Source organism: Pelophylax lessonae, assembly GCF_965119305.1.
Source record: "Pelophylax lessonae genome assembly, chromosome: 4".
NCBI lineage: Eukaryota > Metazoa > Chordata > Amphibia > Anura > Ranidae > Pelophylax > Pelophylax lessonae.
The window spans coordinates 63,750,400-63,774,680 of NC_138771.1; the positions used below are offsets into that span (position 1 = coordinate 63,750,400).

Here is a 24,281-nt window from a genome sequence, read left to right on the forward strand (position 1 = left end):
CTGGGTGGAGTGATGAAGTGTTTGTTGGTCGTTGAGAGAGAACTGCTCCTACTGCCATATTTGACGCATCTACCTCTAGAATATATTGGAGGGATGGGTCTGGATGGCGTAGTATGGGAGCAGAAGTAAAGCTTGATTTTAACAAGCAGAAAGCTTGATTTGCTTATTCTGACCATTTGAATGTTTTTTTTATACTTGTCAGTTGTGTGAGAGGTCTAACAATAGCGGAAAAGTTCTTGATGAACTTCCTATAGAAGTTCGAGAATCCAAGGAATCGCTGTAGGGCCTTACGAGTTGTTGGTATAGGCCAGTCTTGAATACAGGATATCTTACTCATATCCATCTTAATTCCAGTTTTGGATATGAAGTATCCTAGAAATAATATTTCTTCTTTATGAAATAGACATTTTTTTAATTTCACATATAGTCTGTGTGAGAGCAGTCTGGACAACACAAGTCTTACATGTTTTATGTGTTCAGGCATAGATCGAGAATAAATAAGTATATTGTCTAGGTATACTACAACACAGACATCAAGTAAGTCTCTAAAGATGTCGTTTATGAATCTTTGGAAAGCTGCGGGAGCATTACATAGCCCGAATGGCATCACAAGGTATTCGAATAGTCCGTATCTGGTTCTGAATGCTGTTTTCCACTCATCCCCGTCACGGATTCGGATTAGGTTGTATGCTCCTTTCAGGTCTAATTTGGTGAAATAAGTAGCCCCACGCACCTGTTCAATAAGTTCAGGGATGAGCGGCAAAGGATAGCGATCCTTTATCGTAATCGTGTTTAATTGCCTATAATCGATAATAGGCCTGAGACTGGAATCCTTATTGCGGACAAAGAAAAGTCCTGCAGCAGTGGAAGAAGTAGAGGGTCTAATGAACCCTTTTGTCAAATTCTCATCCAAGTATTCCTTGAGATGAGAAAGTTCATCCTGTGAAAGGGGATAAACATGACCGAAAGGCAATTTGCTGTTAGGGAGTAGATCGATAGTGCAATCGTAATCCCTATGGGGAGGCAACACTTGAGCATTTTTCTCAAGGAACACTTCGGACAGATCCTGATAGCATAGTGGTGCAATTTCATCAGACACCACAGACAGAATCTTCCCATAAGATGGGAGGTTACACGTATTCTCACAATAGTGAGAAGGGAAAACCAAAGTCCGTTTTTTCCAATCTATGATTGGTTGGTGTGTGTGTAACCAGGGAAGTCCCAAAATAATAGGAAAATGGGGTGAGGATAGTATGTCAAAGGTGATGGTCTCCACACGTGATTCGTTGGTAGTGGCAAGGAGTGCCTGAGTCTGGTTGGTGATTGGACCAGAAGACAGTGGAATACCATTAATGAAACTAACAGAAACAGGCTTAGATTTTGAAATAATAGGTATTTTATTTAAGGTAACAAAGCGTGTATCAATATAGTTTCCACAAGATCCAGTGTCGACCATAGCCTTGGTGGTGATCCTAGTTTGGTCCCACTGTAATATCAAACGAACAAAAAGATAGGGGTTAGAGAAGGAAGTCGCCAATCCTCCCAGCAAGACATGTGAACACCCACCCTCTTTAATGCGGACAAGGGGACAGGTTTTTATCAAATGATCCGAGGATGCGCAGTACATGCAGAGATTTCTGGATGTTCTTCTAGCTCGTTCAGTAGTCGTTAAAGGTGGGCGTATGGTTCCTACATCCATGGGAGTAGGGTCAACGGCCGAAATCTGAGAAGGACTAGACAATGGCATTCCCATCTTTTCAGCCCTTCTTTCTCGCAGTCGTCTGTCGATGTTGATACTAAGTTGTATCAAGGCCTCCAAGGTGCCAGGTAAATCCGCTCGGGCGAGCTCGTCTTTAACAGCTTCCGATAACCCGAGTCTGAATTGAGTTCGCAAAGATGTGTCACTTGAGTGGGTAATTCTGCTGAATCCATTTTTAAGGTTCGTTCAATCTGTAACGCTCCTGCGTTTTTATTATAGGCTGGATTTGCAGCTGCAAAATCTCCACTCAGTAGTCATGTAGAGATGTGTTGAATACCAGATCCAACTCTCCAGGACTCATCACTGTGGGCCTGTCAGCTTCAACATACAGATATATACACACTCAATGAGATGTTCCTGGAGTGATAGGATGTATATGATAGTATGAAGGTGATGTGCTGAAGGGACAGGTGTGAACAGTGACAAGGATGGTAATCACTTGATAGGTTTTGTATAGGAGAGTTCAAGATGGTATTTAGGAATGCAGATAGGTTAGTATCGAGTATGCTAACAGGTGGTGAGGACAGCAGATGACAAATACAGGATAGACTAACCCAGTGCAAGGATAGATAGTAGTAGACAGGAGAGCTAGCAATCTATGCAGCAGTGCAGATGATAGATGGTAGTAGGCTGAAGAGCTAGCAATCTATGTAACAGTGCAGATGATAGGATAGTATAGATAGGTAGTAACAGTCCTTAATGTACATAGGTAGATAGTGCAATAAGGTTATGGAGGGTTCCCCTGCGGGGTACTTATCACTTGTAATGTTAGTAGTTTAGAGAGGTCCAGTAGATAAGGGATGGTCCGGTAGCGAGATACAGGGATCAGTAGCGAGGTTCCGGTCTGCTCCAGGTAGAGGGAATAGCTGGAGGTTCCGATCGAGAGACAGGCTTGAAAGCATGTGGATAACAAGGCAGGTTGAACGAACAATGTGAGTGAGACCGCCGGCGGTTGAAATAGCCGCTCTGCGGCGCTCAGCAGTGATATCATCGTTCTTAAAGGTATATGCGTACCACCTGAAGAGAAAGGTGGGACGCATTACAAAGGAAAGTGGTGATTAAGGGTACCGGAGGTACCAGAATCTTACAAGCACCCACATCTCTCCCTTCCTTTCACGTCTGTCACATGTGCTCAGGGTGAACCTGCTCTCATCTGTGAAAAGCACAGGGTGCCAGTGGTGAAGCTGCCAATTCTGGTGTTAACTGAGGCAGGGCAGTGAGCACAGAGCCCACTAGAGGAAGTCGGGCCCTCAGGCCACCCTCATGAAGTCTGTTTCTGATTGTTTGGTCAGAGACATTCACACCAGTGGCCTGCTGGAGGTCATTTTGTAGGGCTCTGGCAGTGCTCATCCTGTTCCTCCTTGCACAAAGGAGCAGATACCGGTCCCGCTGATGGGTTAAGGACATTCTATGGCCCTGTCCAGCTCTTCTAGAGCAGTGTTTCTCAACTCCGGTCCTCAAGGCACACTAACAGGCCAGGTTTGCAAGATAACTGAAATACATCACAGGTGATATAAATGTGCTGCTCAGTGATTTCAGAATTCTAGTCTGCATCTCTCCAAGGTAATACTTAAAATCTGGCCTGTTAGTGTGCACTGAGGACCGGAGTTGAGAAACACTGTCCTAGAGTAACTGCCTGTCTCCTGGAATCTCCTCCATGCTCTTGGTAATGGTACGGATTAATGTGCCATCGTGGAGGAGTTGGACTGCGTGTACAACCTCTATAGGGTCCAGGTATGGCCTCATGCTACCAGTAGTGACACTGACCCCAGCCAAATGAAAAACTAGTGAAAAACGGTCAGAAAAAAATGGGTAGGGAAAAAAATGTCAGTGGCCTCCACCTGTAAAACCATTTTTGTTTTGAAGGTTGTCTCCTTTTGCCCATCCAGTGCACCTGTTGGTAATTTCATTAACACCAAAGCAGCTGAAACTGATTAACAACCCCCTCTGCTACTTAACTGACCAGATCAATATCCCAGGAGTTTAACTGACTTGATACTATACTCTGATTCAAAAGTGCTCCTTTAATTTATTTGAGCACTATATATACAATATATATATATATATATATATATATATATATATATATATATATATACATACACACACACACACACTAGGGATAGACCAATTACTGGCGTGGCCGATATGCACTTTCCCTGATATATCGGTATCGGCCTTGGAACTGGCCGATATTTTTGTGACTTCATTCTGCCTTCTTAGGCCGCCTCCCTTGCCTTGGACAGCCTCCTCTGGAGTCGGGCCTAGTCTAGCCACCCACCCACCACAGGATTCCAGACAGCCAGCCACCCACCCACAGACAGTGTGCCAGCCAGCCAACCACAGGCCCTGTACCAGCCAGCCACCCACAACCCCTGTGCCAGCCAGCCACCCACCCACCACAGGGTGCCAGCAAGCCCGCCAGTAGGCATTAAACAAAAAATTAACATGTTCAGTACCAGATTTGTGTCAAAAATTGTCTTTATTTTTCAAAACTTTAAAATGTACAAAATATCGGCCCATATCGGCCGATACCGAAACATTGTGACCAAAATATCGGTATCGGCCCTGAAAAAAACATATCGGTCTATTGGGCCATACACACTATCAGATTATCTGAAGACTTTTGTCTGTAGACTTACCAAAACCATATAATATGAGGTCAAACCTGAACACTTTCAATTTGTATGCAATCCGGCAGGCCCTTGCACTACATAGAAAAGGTAAATCTGAAGGAAAAAGTCTTCAGATAATCTGATAGTGTGTATGGCCCTTATCTCTAATAGACACACACACATACACTGACTGCTCAAAAATTTAAAGGAACACTTTTTCTGGAAGAATGGTGAAACATTCCCACAGACACACTCCTAAACCTTGTGGACGGCCTTCCCAGAAGATTTGAAGCTGTTATAGCTGCAAAGGGTGGGCCAACTAAATATTGAACCCTACGGACTAAGACTGGGATGCCATTAAAGTTCATGTGTGTGTAAAGGCAGGCGTCCCAATACTTTTGACATAGTGTAGTTCTCTATGATGTAAGCTACACAGGTATCAGCAATGTTCCAACTCTGTTTAATGAATTGCTATTACAGCCTACTTGTGAAGGTTACACTATACAGAATGCATGCTCAACCTGGGGCCCTCCAGCTGTTGCGAACTACAAGTCTCATCATGCCTCTGCCTTTAGGAGTCATGCTTGTAACTGTCAGCCTTGCAATGCCTCATGGGACTTGTAGTTCAAGTAGCTGCAAAGGGGGGGGCAACTCAATATTGAACCCTACGGACAAAGACTGGGATGCCATTAAAGTTCATGTGTGTAAAGGCAGGCGTCCCAATACTTTTGACAATATAGTGTATCTCATCTCTTATAAATAACCCCCATAGATGTTTCAGCAATCACAGGGCGCTCACCTTCCTCCACCACAGCAGCTGTTGCCGCAGCCAGTAGTCCCGCCACTGAGCGCAAGTCTTGGCTGAGCTGAACCAGACCAGAGAGGCCGCCGTCCTCTCCCCCACCCTAGAATATAAAAAGTAAAATTTATCAACTTACAGGAACTTAATAACCTCATAAAAATCAATTCTACTCCTGAACTTTATCGCTTTATCGCTGTCAGTAGGATTCTATCTCTTGTTTTTAGGATTTTGCACCAGTTGATTAAATCGGTGGCCTGTGAACCCATGTGACCTCCAATCTCCTTCCCCGGTATTAATCAGAGCGCACACACCTGAGAGTTACTAACAAACTGCATTGTGGGTAAAAGACAAATGAGAAATACATTGTATTCTGCACACTAATTTAGACCCCCCCCCCCCCATTACTAGGTACATTACAAGATGGCTGACCTGCAGGTGCAGATCCTTGTTGTCTGAGATTGGATGAAAACATCTCCCCACCTCTGCAATACCAAAAGGCAACTTTCTGTTCAGGAGCTCCAAACAAGGGGGGTAATAATACAAGGCACCTAAAATTGGAAAAATATTTTAAAAAGTCAACATTTTCAGCCCCTCCCACAATGGTGAGATTTTCCCCCAGTAATTCGTGTCTCTGCCCCTCCCACAATGGTGAGATTTCCTGCAGTAGTTTGTGTCTCTGCCCCTCCCACAATGGTGACATTTCCTGCAGTAGTTTGTCTCTGCCCCTCCCACAATGGTGACATTTCCTGCAGTAATTTGTGTCTCTGCCCCTCCCACAATGGTGACATTTCCTGCAGTAGTTTGTGTCTCAGCCCCTCCCACAATGGTGACATTTCCTGCAGTAATTTGTGTCTCTGCCCCTCCCACAATGGTGACATTTCCTGCAGTAATTTGTGTCTCTGCCCCTCCCACAATGGTGAAATTTCCTGCAGTTTTGTGTCTCTGCCCCTCCCACAATGGTGACATTTCCTGCAGTAGTTTGTGTCTCTGCCCCTCCCACAATGGTGACATTTCCTGCAGTAGTTTGTGTCTCTGCCCCTCCCACAATGGTGACATTTCCTGCAGTAGTTTGTGTCTCTGCCCCTTCCACAATGGTGACATTTCCTGCAGTAGTTTGTGTCTCAGCGCCTCCCACAATGGTGACATTTCCTGCAGTAATTTGTGTCTCTGCCCCTCCCACAATGGTGAGATTTCCTGCAGTAGTTTGTGTCTCTGCCCCTCCCACAATGGTGAGATTTCCTGCAGTAGTTTGTGTCTCTGCCCCTCCCACAATGTTGACATTTCCTGCAGTAGTTTGTGTCTCTGCCCCTCCCACAATGGTGACATTTCCTGCAGTAGTTTGTGTCTCTGCCCCTCCCACAATGGTGACATTTCCTGCAGTAGTTTGTGTCTCTGCCCATCCCACAATGGTGACATTTCCTGCAGTAGTTTGTGTCTCTGCCCCTCCCACAATGGTGACATTTCCTGCAGTAGTTTGTGACTCTGCCCCTCCCACAATGGTGAAATTTCCTGCAGTAGTTTGTGTCTCTGCCCCTCCCACAATGGTGACATTTCCTGCAGTAGTTTGTGTCTAGTGTTGGGCGAACGGTTCAGCCTCAGCAGGAGTTTGAGCTTATTATTAGCTATTCACCCCGTTCGGCAAAACCCAAATTTGCAGGGTGTTTGCTGGGTGTTCCCTGTGCTGCACAGCGCATTCTACGCAAGCTCTGCCCAATAAGGGTGCAGCATAAGGTGGTTGTAAAGGAGCGACCGGGAAGCCGGCTACAGCGTCCTTAACAACCAATGAGCCATCAGCGGTCAAAAAAAAACGGTGTGGGGGCCCCCCAAACCCCCCCCCCCCCCCACAATACATACCAGTCCCTTATCAGAGCATGCAGGCAGGGGAGTCAGGTAAAGGGTGGGGGTGGGGTGGGAAAATGATGAGTTTGGGCCCCCACCCCCTCCTGAACCATACCAGACCACATGCCCTCAACAGGCAGGGGTGCTTTGGGGCAGGGGACATGTTGAAGGGGACAAGGATCTCTTCCCCAAAATCTTGGGGTGTGGTTGTGGGGGGTCTGCGGGCATCAGAATCGGGTCTTGCCCGCCATATGTGAATGAGTATTGGGTACATTGTACCCCGACCCATTCATCAAAAAAAAATGTCAAAATTAACTAAAACAGTAGACAGGTTATTGACAAATCCTTTATTAAAAACTAAAAAAAACCCGCTGTCCTCTAATGTAGATCGATCGACAATCACAACGCCGCCACCACGGGACCTGAAAAAAAAAATGCCTCCGCCCACCGCAAAGACAAACTGCCCAATGGCTGGCTTGCCGTTTGACAGTTCTTATATTAGGTAAGAGCGAGGCCACCTGGCTGCAACACCTGGTGGCACCACCCCCCTTGTGACATCACCAACCAGTGCATGCTGGGTCGATGACATAACTGGGGGGCGGTGCCACCAGTTGATGTCACCAGGTGGCCCCGTCCTAACCGAAGAACTGTCATATTTGATGATGTCAGTTGATGTCACCTGGTGGCACCGCCCCCCCTTGTGACCTCACCAATACTTGCTGGGTCAATGACATCACAGGGGGGCGGTGCCACCAGGTGATGTCGCCAGGTGGCCCCGCCCTTACCTATATAAGAACTGTCAAACGGCAAGCCAGACATTCGGTGATTTGCCTTTGCGGTGGATGGAGCAATTTTGTTGTATTTTTTAGGTCAGGTGGTGGCGTCGTTAATGACGATGGATCTACATTGAAGGACAGCGTTGTTTTCTTTTTAATAAAGAAATTGTAAAAAAAAAAACCTGTCTACTGTTTTTTATTTTGACACTTTTTTGGTGAATGAGTAGGGGTACCCTACTCATTCCCATGGGAGGGGGGAGGGAATAGGACCTGGGGGCCCCCTTGTTAAAAGGGGGCTGCCAGATTTCGATAAGCCCCTTGCCCACAGACCCCCACAAACACAGCCCAAGGTTGTGTGTAAGAGGCCCTTGTAGGAGGATGCATGCTTGGATAAGGGTCTGGTAAGTACTGGGGGGACCCCACACCGTTTCCTTCTTTCCTTTTTAAATAGCTGGGTGCCAGCACTTGCAAATCAATTTAAATGTGATTTAAATATTTTTTTTAGTTGATAAATGTCTGTTTTGCAGCAGCAGGTTCTATACATGGTACAGATGCTCCACTTTACAGGCACTTTTTCATTTTTATTGTTGCACTTTAAGCATCATTAAAATCACTGCTCCTGTGAAAAAATGTTGCATTGATACTTGTCCCCCAGGGTAGTACCCAGCCCCCATACCCTTTTTATGGCCAATTACTTGCATATAAGCCTTCATAATGGGGACTTTTGATTTCTTATGTTCGCACCCCATAGCCTTTAATGGGTTTGTGGCAGAATTCCCGAACGGGGGTGTTCAGCCCATCTCTATTTGTGTCATTGTTACCATATAGGAGATCTTGGCGAGGACCGGCCATCTTTTCCAGCTCCTCCTGGGTTAGACTTTGGTTTTGGAGGCGGTCCAGACGGGCTTTGGGGAGGGTCTTCAGCGGTGGTCTTGGTGAAGGGTTGGATGTTCCTGGTAGGTGACACAAAGAGTCAATGGGCAGAACCTGTTCCTGGTGCAGCACCATGGCGTCCCACCATTCCTTTACCATGTTCCTTTTCATTTGGGCTCCCAGGGGCCCCAGGCCGTGACGTCCTCCTAGAACAGAGGCCATAGTCATCTTCTCCCCCAACAGGAAGAACCTTCGACGGCACAACTCCAGAAGACCATCGCTCTCCCGCCGTCTGGCCGCCAGCCTTCTGCACTGCAGTAATAGAGACGCTGGAAATGTCTTCCTTGTCCGCCCGACCTGGACTAGTCCCACCGCACACCAAGACATGGCGGATCGTGGTCACCTGACACAATATGGCCTCCGCCGGGGGATGGTACATAGCTCTGTGAGAATAGTACAGAAAGATAATGTGAGAATGACATTGTTCATGGCAGCCAATCAGCAGTCAGGAAAAGAAAAACGCTGCCAGGTGAGATCTAAACTTTACTGCAGATCCTTGCCTGCTCCTGTTCTGTAGATACAGAGGTAAGCCATTCACACATGCAGAAATCATTAAAAAATAGCACTAATTGGCAGCTCGTGTCTTCATAGGAGGCGCTGTCAGTGCGCTACACCTAAGAACAACGCAGGGGATGCCACATTCCAGGAAACATCCCTATTATACAGGCAGATTACAGGAGCAGGGGCTGGAGGAGATGTAAGGGAGGCCGGTCTATAATCTGAGTACTATTGCCATGGCTGGAAATGAGGGATACAATGGGGACAGGTTAAAAGATTGTACATAGAGCCGATATGAGGAGGTGACATACACACTGATACAATGTATTATATATAGGAGGACATGGAGACGGTATAGGGGGTGACATACAATGTAGGTATATACAGTATATATATATATATATATATATATATATATATATACACACACAGTATATATAGGGGTGACATACAATGAAGTTATATATATATGGGGGTGACATACAATGTAGTTTTATATATATATATATATATATATATATATATATATATATATATATATATATATATATGGGGGTGACATACAATGTAGTTTTATTTATATATATATATATATATATATATATATATATATTTGGGGGTGACATACATTGAAGTTATATATATATATATGGGGGTGACATACAATGAAGTTATATATATATGGGGGTGACATACAATGAAGTTATATATATATATGGGGGTGACATACAATGAAGTTATATATATATATATGGGGGTGACATACAATGAAGTTACATATATATGGGGGTGACATACAATGAAGTTATATATATATATATATATATATATATATATATATATATATATATATATATATATGGGGGTGACATACAATGAAGTTATATATATATATGGGGGTGACATACAATGAAGTTATATATATATATATATATATATATATATATATATATATATATATATATATATATGGGGTGACATACAATGAAGTTATATATATATGGGGGTGACATACAATGACGTTATTTATATATATATATATATATATATATATATATATATATATATAGGGGGTGACATACAATGAAATTATATATATATATATGGGGGTGACATACAATGAAGTTTTTTATATATATATATATATATATATATATATATGGGGGTGACATACAATGAAGTTATATATATATATATATATATATATAAATATGGGGGTGAAATACAATAAAGTTTTATATATATATATATATATATATATATATATATATATATATGGGGGTGACATACAATGAAGTTATAAATATATGGGGGTGATATACAACACACAGATCGAATTTGTCACCAACCTACAGCAATGTACTTCCTCCACGTGCCACCGCCCCGCACAGCACGCTAGAGGGCGCCCGCCTCCTTCCCTGCCCACTAGGGGCGTGTCCTGCGTAAGTGACCGTGCTCGTTTCATGACTCAGCAATAGGGGGCGTGCCTTTCGTCTAACACATCGCTACCCAGTGGTAGAGGCGTGCCTTGCGTTTCAAAGCCCAGTTTGGAGGCGTGCCTTGTGGGCCAAAGCTCAGTCGGGGGGCGTGCCTTGCGGGCCAAAGCTATGTATGGAGGCATGTCTTGCGTTCCAAAGCTTGGCCTGGGGGCGTGCCATGCGTCCCTCCTTCCTCCTTTTTATGGTCTGATCTATATATAGCTGTTTATAAAAAGCACTGGTGGGTTTAACCAATCATTTTTTTGTATAATTCCCCTTCAACCACTTCTGGACGGGAAGGATTTACCCCCCTTAATGACCCGGCCATTTTTTGCAATTCGACACTGTGTTAATTTAACCACTTAAACCCCGGAAGATTTTACCCCCTTCCTGACCAGGGCTTATTTTGCGATTCGGCACTGCATGACTTTAATGGACAATTGCGCGGTCGTGCGACGATGTACCTAAACAAATTTGGCGTCCTTTTTTTCCCACAAACAGAGCTTTCTTTTGGTGGTATTTGATCACCTGTGCGATTTTTTGATCATGCGCTATAAACAAAAAAACAGCGACAATTTTGCAAAAATAACAATATTTTTCACATTTTTTATATGAAATTCCCCCCCCAAAAATGTAAAAATCTAAATTTTTTAACATTTTAGGCCAATTTGTTTTCTGCTACATATGTTTGTTAAAAAAAAAAACGCAAAAAGCGTACTTTGATTGGTTTGCGCAAAATTTATTGCGTTTACTAACTAAGGGAAAGATTTTTATCATTTTTATTGTTTTTTTTTTTAACAAGTAATGGCGGCGATCTGCGATTTTTTTTGCAGGACTGCGACATTGCGGCGGACAGATCAGACCCTTTACTGACATTTTTGGGGGTACCAGTGACATTACTACAGTAATCCGTGCTATACATATGCACTGTTACTGTAAAATGACACTGGCAGGGAAGGGGTTAACTTTATAGGAGCGGGAAGGGTCAAGTGTGTCCCTAGGGGCGTGTTTCTTACTGTGATTGGATGTGGCTGTGTGTGTAACAGCACAGATCAACGGTCCTACATAGCAGGACCGAGTGATCTGTGCTTTTACACAGGGGAGAGTGACAGGCGACTTTCTCCATCTCTACCCGATGATCGCAAGTGACCGGCGGACATCGGGTCCGCCAGTCACATGCGCCGGCTACTCCGGCGGCGCGCGCTCGCCCCCTATTCGCTCCCAGGCTAGTGACATACTGGTACGTCACTTTGCCTGTGAGGGGCTGACCGCCGCCGTATATAGTCGGGCAGCGGACGGCAAGTTGTTAATGGAAAATTGCACGGTCGTACGACGCTGTACCCAAATATAATTGACGACCTTTTTTTCCCACAAATAGAGCTTTCTTTTGGAGGTATTTTATCACCTCTGCGATTTTTATTTTTTGTGCTTTAAACAAAAAAAACGACAATTCTGAAAAAAAATAAAATATATATATATATATATATACACCGTATTTTTTTTTTTCACTTTCTGCTACATAACATTCCCAATAATAAAAAAAAAATGTAAAATCAAATTTTTTTTCATAATTTTAGGCCAATTTGTATTCTGCTACATATTTGTAAAAAAAAAAAAAAAAAAACAGAATAAGCGTATTTTGATTGGTTTGTGCAAAAGTTAATCGCGTCTACAAACTACGGGAAAGATTCATGCCATTATTTTTTTTTTTTTAACTAGTAATGGCGGCGATCTGCGATTTTTTGCGGGACTGCGACATTGCGGCGGACAGGTCGGACCCCTAACTGACATTTTTGACACTTTTGAGGATACCAATGACATTACTACAGTAATCAGTGCTAAAAATATGCACTGTAATAATGACACTGGCAGGGAAAGGGTTAACCCAGGGGCCATTAAGGGGTTAACCACTTACAGATATACTGTGGCAGGCTGGCTCGACTGCAAGAACCGACGTTTGAGTACGTCGGTTCGCAGGCGCGTGCTTTCCCCATTAGGAAGCGGGGGTGCCAAATCCAAATCACAGGACCGGCACCCGCGATCGATCCCTGCTGAGAGAGAAGGACGGTCGGATGTTGTAAACACAGCTGACCGCTCTTCTCTCTGGAATGATCACAGAGCTCCTGTGATCCTTCTATATAGAATCACAGGTCTCTGTGTTGATTCCAGAAGTCCCTCCCCTGTACAGTTAGAAAACACTCCCCTAGGCTCACATTTAACCCTTTGGTCACCCCTAGGTTAGCCCTTCCCTGCCAGTGTCATTAGTACAGGGAGGAGGACCAGAGCGACGTCATGACGTGACTTCCAGTCCAGGCTGTAAGTAAATACATTTTTTTTCCTTTAAAGCGAAAAAATAATTTTTTTGTTATCATTTGCTTTTAACCCCCTCCTTTCCAATCCTATTCTGACACTTCGCTCCTGCATGTAAAAATCTACTTCTTGTACTAGAAAATTACTAGCAAAAATTATTAGCAGAGACCCTACAGAATAAAATGATGGGTGTTGCAATTTTTGTTGTCACACGGTATTTGCGCAGCGGTTTTTTGGAAAAAAAAAACACTTTCAAGAATAAAAAAAAAAATAAAACCGCAAAGTTAGCCCAATTATTTGCATACTGTGAAAGATAATGTTACACCGAGTAAAAAGATACTTAACAATTCCCGCTTTAAAATTGTGTCTGCCTGTGAAATGGCGGCAAACCACGGACCTTAAAATTCTCCATAGGCGATGCTTTAAATACCTTTACAGGTTACCAGTTTAGAGTGGCACAGGAGGTCTGGTGATAGAATTATCGCATCGCTTTGACGTTCGCGACAATACCTCAGATGTGCGGTGCGATCACCGTTTATATATATGTGCGGGTGTAACGTATCCATTCCATTTCCATAAGCACAGTGGGACGGGGGCGCTTTAATTATTTTTTTATAATTTATTATTTATTTTATTTAAAAAAAATATATATACCATTTTTTTATTTTATTTTTTGGTAATAACTTTATTTGTATCACAAGGGATGAACAGCATCTCTTGTGACAGCATGGGCCATGACATGTCCTGTCCTCTTTATGGAGAGACTTGGGATCCATTAGACCCCAAATCTCTCCTCTGGCCCCCCCCCCATGCAGCCAATCACACTGAGATCGGTCCAATCAGCTGCTTCTCTGGTCACTGATGGACAGGTAAACAAAGGGGGCGGAGCCGGGAAATGATGAATACTCGTCGCTCCCTGTTTCCAGGGTTACATAGAGAGGGGGACAACGTCAGTTCCTCTCTCTCTGTACAGGGCAGCCATCGCCGCCGGCCGCATCACTCCCGGCCTCTTCTATGGGACTGGAGAGACGGGGGAGGGGGGTGGAACCTCCTTCAGCAACCCGCAGAAGTGATCGATGATTGAGTAGCTAATTGGCCCCTCAGATCACTTCTGCTTTGTAGAGAATTTTCTGGCTGCAAACAATGATACGGAGATGATGCCTGTAGGTGCCCCCACCATCCTGGTATTACCAGTGACACCCGAGGACGTACAGGGCGTACATTTGGGGGAAGTGGTTAAAGGTAAAGAAGAGATTTGGGGTCTTTCAGACCCTACATCTCTCCAAAAAGAGGACCGGTCATCCTTATCCTTATATGGCCCATGGAGCACCCGTGGGGCGGCCCCCGTGGACCACACCAGGCCGCGCACCATAACCCCCCCTCCCCAGGACCTTAGCAGGACAGGAGACAGGAAACAGGGGACAGGACAGAGGACAGGCAGGATCTCCCCCGCTCACTCACCCTGCCTGGATATCTGCAGCAGCAGGCAGCGGCTTCGGCTTCTTCCTCCTGTTTTCTGCGTCTCATCCCTCCTCCCCAATGCCCAATTCCATGGCTTCTCCTTTTGGCCAATCTGAAAACGGGTCTCAAGTTCCGCTTCCTGATTGGCAAGGAGGAGGAGGATCCGTGTGACAATAGCGAATTTTCATTTGCTATTGTCACACAACTGGGTGGGCTCAGGGCGCAGTGTTCTGCGCCCTGAGCCCACCCTTTTTTTAGCCTATTAGAGCCTCTGGCTCTAATCACATGGCTAAAAAAAAAAAAAAAAGAGCCACATTGAAGTCCATGCATCCGGCGCCCGCATGTAGATTAGGGGGTCGGAAGCATGGATAGGGGGGCGGCGCCCCTGCGCCCCCACGGCACCAGCCGCCACTGCTTATATTCTATTACCAGGGATGTCTACATGCCTTGTAATAGGAATAAAAGTGACAAAAATGAAAGGAACCGTGTAAAATAAAGAATAAAATAAATAAGAAAAAAAAACACCTTTAGTGCCCCAATCCCTCAGTGCTCGCACACAGAGGAGAACGCATATGCACCTCGCGCCCTCATATGTAAACGGTATTCGAACCCCACATGTGAGGAATAGCTGCGAACAATAAAAAAAGTGACCCGGAACACGCCATGCGCTACTTTGCCATGTTTGTCGCACATAGGGCGGCCCAATGAAATCAATAGACTGCTCTGTGCTTGTTGGGTAAAAAAAACAAAAAAACACTTTAAAAAATGGGCGTTTACCATCTAGGTGTATGTCAGAGGTGTGACTGGGTGGGGCCTTCCTCACTTCACAAACTATGGAATGCTTTGAAGGCAGAAATTTGCAATTAGCACATTGGAAAAATGAAAATACATAAATAAATTTCCAACAGTGAAAGGGTTAAAATGACTGAGTGCTCTCCCCTCCCCCTCTCTGAAAGTAGCAGTTGCTCGTGTCTGCAGACACTACACCCCCGCTGAGCCCCATGTGTAATATTCTGCACCCTTTTTCAGACTCCCCCCACATACAAGTTAAAAGGTAAAATAGAACTAAAGACACATTTTTCCCAAAGGGAGGGATAGAACCCCTGTCAGGTTTTCTTTGCCGTCTGTGTTCCCGTTGGGGAGATTTCCCTTCACTTCCTGTCCCATAGACAAAAACGGAAGTTAGAGAAATCCTCCCATGTGACATAATCCCAGGGTGTCACCAGAACTAGTGTCCCCATTGGAAGATTTCCCTCTAATTCTGCTTCTGGTGACAACCCAAATATTGGAATTTTCTTTCACTTTTGGTGGTAATGGTAAACATAAAACACAAAGAGGGTGAATATCCCTAAAGGGGGCGCACACAGTGATAAAAACCTAACAGGTGTTCTAATCCCTCTCCACTCCATCCAAAACTAAAAACATTTTCCTTTATTTATATTTTAACATATGGCCAAGAAATGGAAAAAAAAAAAAAAAACAGATTTGGCAATGAAAGGGTTAATAAATGAAAGGGGGGAACATTGGATTTACAGTTAAAGTTTTTAAAAAAATTAAATATATAGTTTAGTAGTGAAAGGGTTAAAACCTGAAAGGGGGGGATAGTTTGGCAGTTAAAGGGTTAAAAAGTGGAAAAATAATTGTTTTGTAAGAATGATGAAATAAATGGGAAGATTTGATCTCTGGGAGGATTTATAAGACTCCATTCACCGTCTTATCATAGGAATACAGATTTTTATTTCAGCCATGGGACTGTAAGGGTTAAATGTCAGTGAAAATAACGGTCACTTCCAGAAAAACATGTTATTACAGGAGCCGTATCCCTATTAGATCCGTATACTGAGCCTACAGCCTGAATTCACACAGCTCACAAACAAGGACGAGGCTCCTTTAAGAAAAATCGTCAGTTATTTTTTTTTGCTGAGTCATCGTGAGATTTTAAAAAAAAGTCACATGACCAGTGGGAGGAGCCATAGCCTATATAAGGAGCCGCAGGAGCGGGAAATCACTGAGACAAGTGTTGACGCTGACCAGTGAAGACCTGTCTTTATCTCTGCTGAGATATTTCTTGCGATTTCATTGGATTTGATTTCATTTGAATTCAATTTCATTGCGATTTCATTGTTGTACGTTTAAAGCGTGTTTCATTATTCTTAATAATGAACCAATTTAAATGTAAACAGCTTTTTTCTCTGAAAAACACCAAAGAGAAACCCCCCATAGGAAGAGCAGCTATGGAAGAAGGTATCAGTGACCATCCTGCAGATACCCCAACCAAGAAGCCCCCCAAAATGAAGAGGGCTCTGGCTTTTGTGCGAGGCTGCGCCAGAGCCGTTCTCAGATGTATTGGTCTCGGCCGTAAAGCCAATGGACCTCCCCGAAATACCGACACTGGGATTGGTAAGTGTTGTGGATATTAATAGATACAAAATAACCGACACCCTTTCATTGGATCCTTCCACCCCATTGATGACAGGTCACCCCTCCCCCCATATGTACACATGTATAGGGATTGTGAGGGATATAGGGATCGATAGATAGGATTATAGGGATCAAGAGAAACAAACTGTAAATCTTGGAGCTGTATACAGGGGGCTAAGTCTCCCCTCCCCCCAACTCTCTCTCCTCACCTGTTTGCTGCGAACCGATTTTTTCTTTCTTTTTTAACTGCCAGTGTGAAGGAGAGCGGCATGGTACCCGGGATCTGCTTATCTCAGTGCAATGCTTTACAGGATCCTAAAACAAAAAAGTAAATGTACGATTTCTTACCTGCTAAAAAATTGCCATTTATTATTCTTAGCTAAAAGGTGAAATAATCCTTTATGGTCGGCTCAGATGAAGTGTTAGCTCTCCATTTATTTTCAATGTACACAAAATCAGACACAATGAAAGAGTTTTATTTTTATTTTTTAAATAATTGTGCTGAGGTTTATACAGTATCTCACAAAAGTAAGTACACCCCTCACATTTGTGTAAATATTTTATTCTATCTTTTCATGTGACAACACTGAAGAAATGACACTTTGCTACAATGTAAAGTAGTGAGTGTACAGCTTGTATAACAGTGTAAATTTGCTGTCCCCTCAAAATAACTCAACACACATAAATGTCTAAACCACTGGCAACAAAAGTCAGTACACCCCTAAGTGAAAATGTCCAAATTGGGCCCAATTAGCCATTTTCCCTCCCCGGTGTCATGTGACTCGTTAGTGTAACACGGTCTCAGGTGTGAATGGGGAGCAGGTGTGTTAAATTTGGTGTTATCGCTCTCACTCACTCATACTGGTCACTGGAAGTTTAACATGGCACCTCATGGCAAAGAACTCTCTGAGGATCTGAAAAAAAGAATTGTTTCTCTACATAAAGATGGCCTAGGCCAGGGGTAATGAATTAACATTCAAGGAGGTCCGGCCTCTAAAATTTTCTTTGGGCCAAGATCCGAATCTCAAGTCTGTGCTAGGACTCAGAAAGATGGGGAAAACAAAACGTGTCCATCAGCATGACCCTTAACATAAAATGTGCCCATCACCATGACCCTTAGCATTAATTATGCCCATCAGTGTAACCGTTAGCATAAAATTTGCCCATCAGCGTGACCCTTAACATAAAATAGGGGCGACGCTGATGGGCACATTTTATGTTAGGGGGCACTCTGTTGGGCAAAACAAAACGTGTCCATCAGCGTTGCTCTTAACATAAAATGTGCCCATCAGCATGTCCCTTATCATAAAATATGCCCATCAGTCTGCACTTGATAAAATAAGCAACCCCCTTAAAAATGTGACTCACATACCTTTGGGGGCAGAAAATGCGAGAGCCAGGAGCCGCAAACAGCAGGGGGGCAGGCGTGCACTTGACATCTAGCCCCAACTCACGGCCTGACTGGGAGTGAGTCGGGAGCGGTAGAAAGAAGGAGTGGGGTGGGGCGCATACACGGGACGTCACTGGTTGCTTGGACACGTGAGGTCCCAGCAAACCAAGGACTGCTTATAGTGGCGGCCTGACAGTCCAGGTGGAAGCATCGTGCAGTCCGTTCTTTGACCGCGGGCTACCATTTACTGACGGCTGGCCTAGGCTATAAGAAGATTGGCCAAGACCCTGAAACTGAGCTGCAGCACAGTGGCCAAGACCATATAGTAGCTTAGCAGGTTCCACTCAGAACAGGCCTCGCTTTGGTCGACCAAAAAAGTTGAATGCACATGCTCAGTGTCATATCCAGAGGTTGTCTTTGGGAAATAGATGTATACGTGCGGCCAGCATTCCTACAAAAGTTGAAGAGGTGAGGGGTCAGGCTGTCAGTGCTCAGACCATACACCACACACTGCATCAAATTGGTCTGCGTGGCTGTCGTTCCAGAAGGAAGCCTCTTCTAAAGATGATGCAGAAGAAAGCCCGCAAACAGTTTGCTGAGGACAATCAGACTAAGGACATGGATTACTGGAACCATGTCCTGTGGCCTGATGAGATGAGACCAAGATAAACTTATTTGGTTCAGATAGTGTCAAGAGTGTGTGGCGCCGGCGGCAACAAGGTGAGGAGTACAAAGACAAGTGTGTCTTGCCTACAGTCAAGCATGGTGGTGATGGTGGGAGTGTCATGGTCTGGGGCTGCATGAGTGCTGCCGACACTGGGGAGCTACAGTTCATTGAGGGAACCATGAATGCCAACATGTACTGTGACATACTGAAGCAGAGTATGATCCCCTCCCTTCAGAGACTGGGCCACAGGGCAATATTCCAACATAACGACCCCAAACACACCTCCAAGACGACCACTGCCTTGCTAAAGAAGCTGAGGGTAATCCGTTGATCTCTGTTTTTACACTAGTAGCCATGTCCCATCACAGTTAGAAACACGCCCCTAGGACACACCTAACCCCTCCCTCTCCAATACAGTTAACCCCTTCCCTGCCAGTGTCATTTTTACAGTAACAGTGCATATATATAGCACTGATTACTGCAGTAATGTCACTGGTACCCCCAAAAGTGTCAAAAATGTCAGTCAAGGGTCCGATCTGTCTGCCGCAATGTCGCAGTCCCGCAAAAAAAAAAAAAATCACAGATCGCCGCCATTACTCGTTAAAAAAAAAAACACCAAAAATGACAGAAATCTTTCCCTTAGTTAGTAAACACAATAACTTTTGCGCAAACCAATCAAAATACGCTTATTGTGATTTTTTTTTACCAAACATAGGTAGCAGAAAACAAATTGACCAAAAATTTTTTAAAAATTTGATTTTTACATTTTTTTTGGGTGGGAATTTCATATAAAAAAATTTGAAAAATATTGTTATTTTTTCAAAATTTATGCTCTTTTTTTGTTTAGAGTGCAAAAAGTAAAAATCGCACAGGTGATCATATACCACCAAAAGAAAGCTCTGTTTGTAAGAAAAAAAGGACGTACATTTAGTTCGGGTACGGCGTCGCACGACCGCGCAATTGTCAGTTAAATTCGCACAGCGCCGAATCGCAAAAAGTCGATCAGACGTAAGACAGCAAAATCCTCCGGTGGTAAAATGGTTAACATAATTTGGCCACACCCACTGTTCACCACGGCCTGCTACGTGAACCGCATTATTCTTCTACTTGGTGTGCCCAAAGGTACCCCAGGTCTCTTACAATCCTAGCACCACCCCTGGCACAATGAACGCCATGCTTACTCTTCACTGTGCCACACTAAGTACACCACTTTTTTTATTTTTTTAACAGAAAAAAAGAAAAAAAAACACTTTTTTTATTTTTAATTAAGCAGCCGAGCCCAACTTATGATTTTGCACACAGGCCCACCGATTTCATAAAACGCCCCTCATATGACAGAATCAGTCCTGTGATTGGCTGGTCCCTCCTGTCCTCCCCCTACTGGGGTAAAGATTCTGTCAAAGGGGGGTTAAGCATAACTAATATATAGCAATTGAAGGAACAGCATGAATATCTATAAAACAATGATAAGAATATAGGAAACCATACATTACTATTCCGAATACATTAGTCACTTGTTTTCTCTCCCGGCCAATGCAAACCTATCAGCTGGTGCCAGGCTGGTGTATGACCCCCATAGCGAGTAACCCCTCTCCTGTCTGATCTCAGGGCTGAGAAATGACAAGCTTTCTGGGCAAAACTGACAGTTAAAGCATCTGCTTAGCTGGTCTGATGATTCACAAGCCCCTACCACAATGCAAAGCCAAGCAAGTGACACCAATACCTCCTGTTGCAACTTCTTTTGTGACGCACCCACTCATTTAAACATGAAAGCGCATCATCACACCACTAAAAATACTTGTTACCAGCTTCCTGAGTCATTGAAATTTAGTGGATTGGCATAACTGCCAGGCAACCAGAATTTTTATATAAAGGCCAACAGTAGTGATCCCTGTGTCCCTGTCATGTTGTGTTTATTTATAGGTTCCTTGCACTGAATTTTTCTCTGTATAATCTGATGTTTTATGAAGAAAATATATATGAAATGTAGATGAAGGTGCTAAATCTAATTCTTCTTTTCTATTGCAGATGAAGGCAGAATTTTATTGCAGACGGATCCCACGCAGCAGGCCTTCCCCAGTGAGCAACAACGTGACATCCACATTGAGGGCCAACCAAAATGTGATGTACACATTAAGACTCCAGAAGAATGTGACGTTCCTGTTGAGACTTCAGCAGAATGTGGCATTCCCACTGAGACTCAGGCAGAATGTGACATTCCTGTTGTGACATCACCAGAATGTGACGTTCCCCATGAGACTGCAGAAGAAAGAGACGTTCATGTTGAAACTTCATCACAATATGAAGTTCACATTGAGACTGCTCTAGAATGTGACATTCACAATGGTACTCCTCCAGAATGTGATGTTCACAATGAGACTAATCAAGAATGTGACTTTCACATTAAGACCTCTCCAGAAATTCATCATCACAATGAGTCTCCTCCAGAATGTGATGTTCCTGCTGAGACTCAGGAAGAATGTGATAGTCCTACTGAGACTCAGGCTGAATGTGACATTCCTGTTGTGACATCACCAGAATGTTACGTTCACGTTGAGACTACAGTAGAAAGAGACGTTTATGTTGAAACTTCATCACAATATGACGTTGACATTGAGAGTGCTCCAGAATGTGAAGTTCACAATGGTACTCCTCCAGAATGTGATGTTCACAATGAGACGTCTCCCGAATTTCATCATCACAATGAGTCTCCTCCAGAATGTGATGCTCCCGCTGAGACTCCAACAGAATGTGATGTTCCCTCATATACTTCGGAAGAATGTGATGTTCTCGCTGACACTCCGGAAGAATGTGATGTTCACATTGAAACTCCAAAACAATGTGACATTTACACTGAGACACCTCCAGAATGTGAGGTTCACACTGAGACTTCTCCTGAATATGAGGTTCACGAAAAGAATCCACCAGAATGTCACATTCACATTGAGATTTTACCAGAATGTGACATTCCCTTTGAAACACCACCAGAATGTGATGTTCATGTTAAGACTGTAGCACAATGTGATGTTCATGTTGAGACTACAGCACAATGTGACGTTCATGTTGAGAATGCACCAAAATACCAGGGGAGCCATGGGATCACCTCCTCCAGTGAAGATGGGAGCAAGCTTACAAAAATAGAGAGGCAGATACTGGTGGTAGGGGATTCAGTTATTAAAGGGACAGAGAGAGCAATCTGTCAGAAAGACTGTGATCAACGAACAGTATGTTTTTTCCCGAATGCACGGGTTCGGGACATTGCAGAACAGATGGACAAATTGTTGGATGAGGCTGGGGAGGACCCAGCTGTCATGGTACATATTGGCACCAACGACAACATCAGAAGAAGATGGAGCATTCTACAAAATGATTTCAGGGCCTTAGGGGCTATATTGAAGAAAAGGACCTCCAAGGTAGTATTTTCAGAAATACTGCCTGTACCTCGAGCCACAACAAGGAGACAGCAGGAGGTTATGGGGCTTAACAGGTGGCTGAAGAACTGGTGCAAGAAGGAGGGTTTTGGCTTCATGGAGAACTGGACTGACTTTTCAATTAATTACCTGCTCTACAGCAGGGACGGATTTCACTTAAATGAGCAGGGTGCAACTCTGTTAGGAAAGAAAATGGCCAAAAAGTTGGAAAAAATGTTGAATTCACCAAAATGTGTTGTTCACGTTGAGAATTCTCCACAATGTAACATTCCCGCCGAGACACTGGCAGAATGTGACGTTCCGGCTAAGAATACAGCAGATTGTGACGTTTCCGCTAAAACTCCAGCAGATTGTGACGTTCCCACTAGGTCTTCGACAGTATGTGAGGATCCCGTTGAGACCCTAGCAGAATGCGATATTCCCAATGAGACTCCAGCTGAATGCAACATTCCCAATGAGACTCCAGCAAAATGTGACATTCCCAATGAGACTCCGGCAGAATGCGACATTCCCAATGAGACTCCGGCAGAATGTGACATTCCCATCGAAACTCTACCACAATGTGATGTTCACATTGCGACTTCACCTGCATGCGACATTCACATTGCGACTCCACCAGAATGTGATGTTCATGTTGAGACTCCACCAAAATGCCAGGGGAACATCGTCTTCAGTGAAATCGGAGCCACGGTTACAAGAAAGGATCGGCAGATACGGGACGAAATCATTAGAAGGATAGAGAGGGCAAACCGTCACAAAGATCGTTATCACCGTGTCACAAAGATCGTTTTCGCCGAACAGTATGATTTTTAACAGGCGCTCATGTTCAGGACATTGTGGATTGCATGGACAGATTGTTGGATGGGGCTGGGGAGGACCCAGCTGTCATGGTACATATTGGTACTAACGACAAAGTTAGAGGAAGATGAACCGCCCTACAAAATGATTTCAGAGACTTAGGGACTATACTGAAGAAAAGGACCTCCAAGGCAGTATTTTCAGAAATTCTGCCCATACCTGGAGCCACACCAGAGAGACAGCAAGAGCTTGGTGCACTTAACAAGTGGCTGAGGAACTGGTGCAGGGAGGAAGGATTTGGGTTTCTGGAAAACTGGGCTGACTTTTCATACCGTTACTGGCTCTATACCAGAGATGGGCTGCACTTAAATAAGCAGGGTGCTGCTCTATTGGGAGAGAAGATGACCAAAAAGCTGGAAGAAATTCAAGTTGAGGCTCCACCAAAATACCAGAGGAACCTTGGGAACAACTCCTCCAGTGAAGATGGGGGCAAGGATACAGGAAAGAATAGGCAGATACTTGTGGTAGGGGATTCTATTATTAGAGGAACAGAGAGGGCAATCTGTCACAAAGATCGTTCTCGCCGAACAGTATGTTGTTTACCGGGCTCTCGAGTTCGGGACATTGTAGACTGCATGGACAGATTGTTGGATGGCGCTGGGGAGGACCCAGCTGTCATGGTACATATTGGTACTAACGACAAAGTTAGAGAAAGGTGGAACGCCGTAAAAAGTGATTTCAGGGACTATCTATCTATCTATCTATCTATCTATCTATCTATCTATCTATCTATCTATCTATCTATCTATCTATCTATCTATCTATCTATCTATCTATCTATCTATCTATCTATCTACACAGTGACAGTATATGGTAATAGATAGGTACTTTCAGAGATTTGCTTGTAGTAGGAAAGTGGCTCTGTGTCTGTCTGCCTGAGCCCAGGAGAAAGCATGCGGCTGCAGTATAGAGCAAAGTAACTGTGATAGGTTGTTTCCAGCATGTCAGTGTGCTGGGAGCCATCTGATTGGTTACAGGGAGGAGCTAAGCTTTCTCACTCTAGGATCATATTACCAGACCTGTCTCTATTGAATGAGTGAAGG

At 44.0% G+C, this 24,281-nt stretch overlaps 1 pseudogene across 1 annotated transcript in view; it reads right to left on the reverse strand.

Moving 5' to 3' along the window:
• Nucleotides 1-24,281, reverse strand: part of LOC309552509 (DNA polymerase subunit gamma-2, mitochondrial-like) — an 87,500-nt pseudogene that overhangs the window by 49,782 nt on the left and 13,437 nt on the right. The window contains exons 4-6 of the transcript in view: nt 8,613-9,107; nt 5,589-5,724; nt 5,174-5,279 (exon numbers count right to left, since the gene is read on the reverse strand). The product of the transcript in view is annotated as a DNA polymerase subunit gamma-2, mitochondrial-like (transcript). The remainder of the gene's footprint in view (nt 1-5,173; nt 5,280-5,588; nt 5,725-8,612; nt 9,108-24,281) is intronic.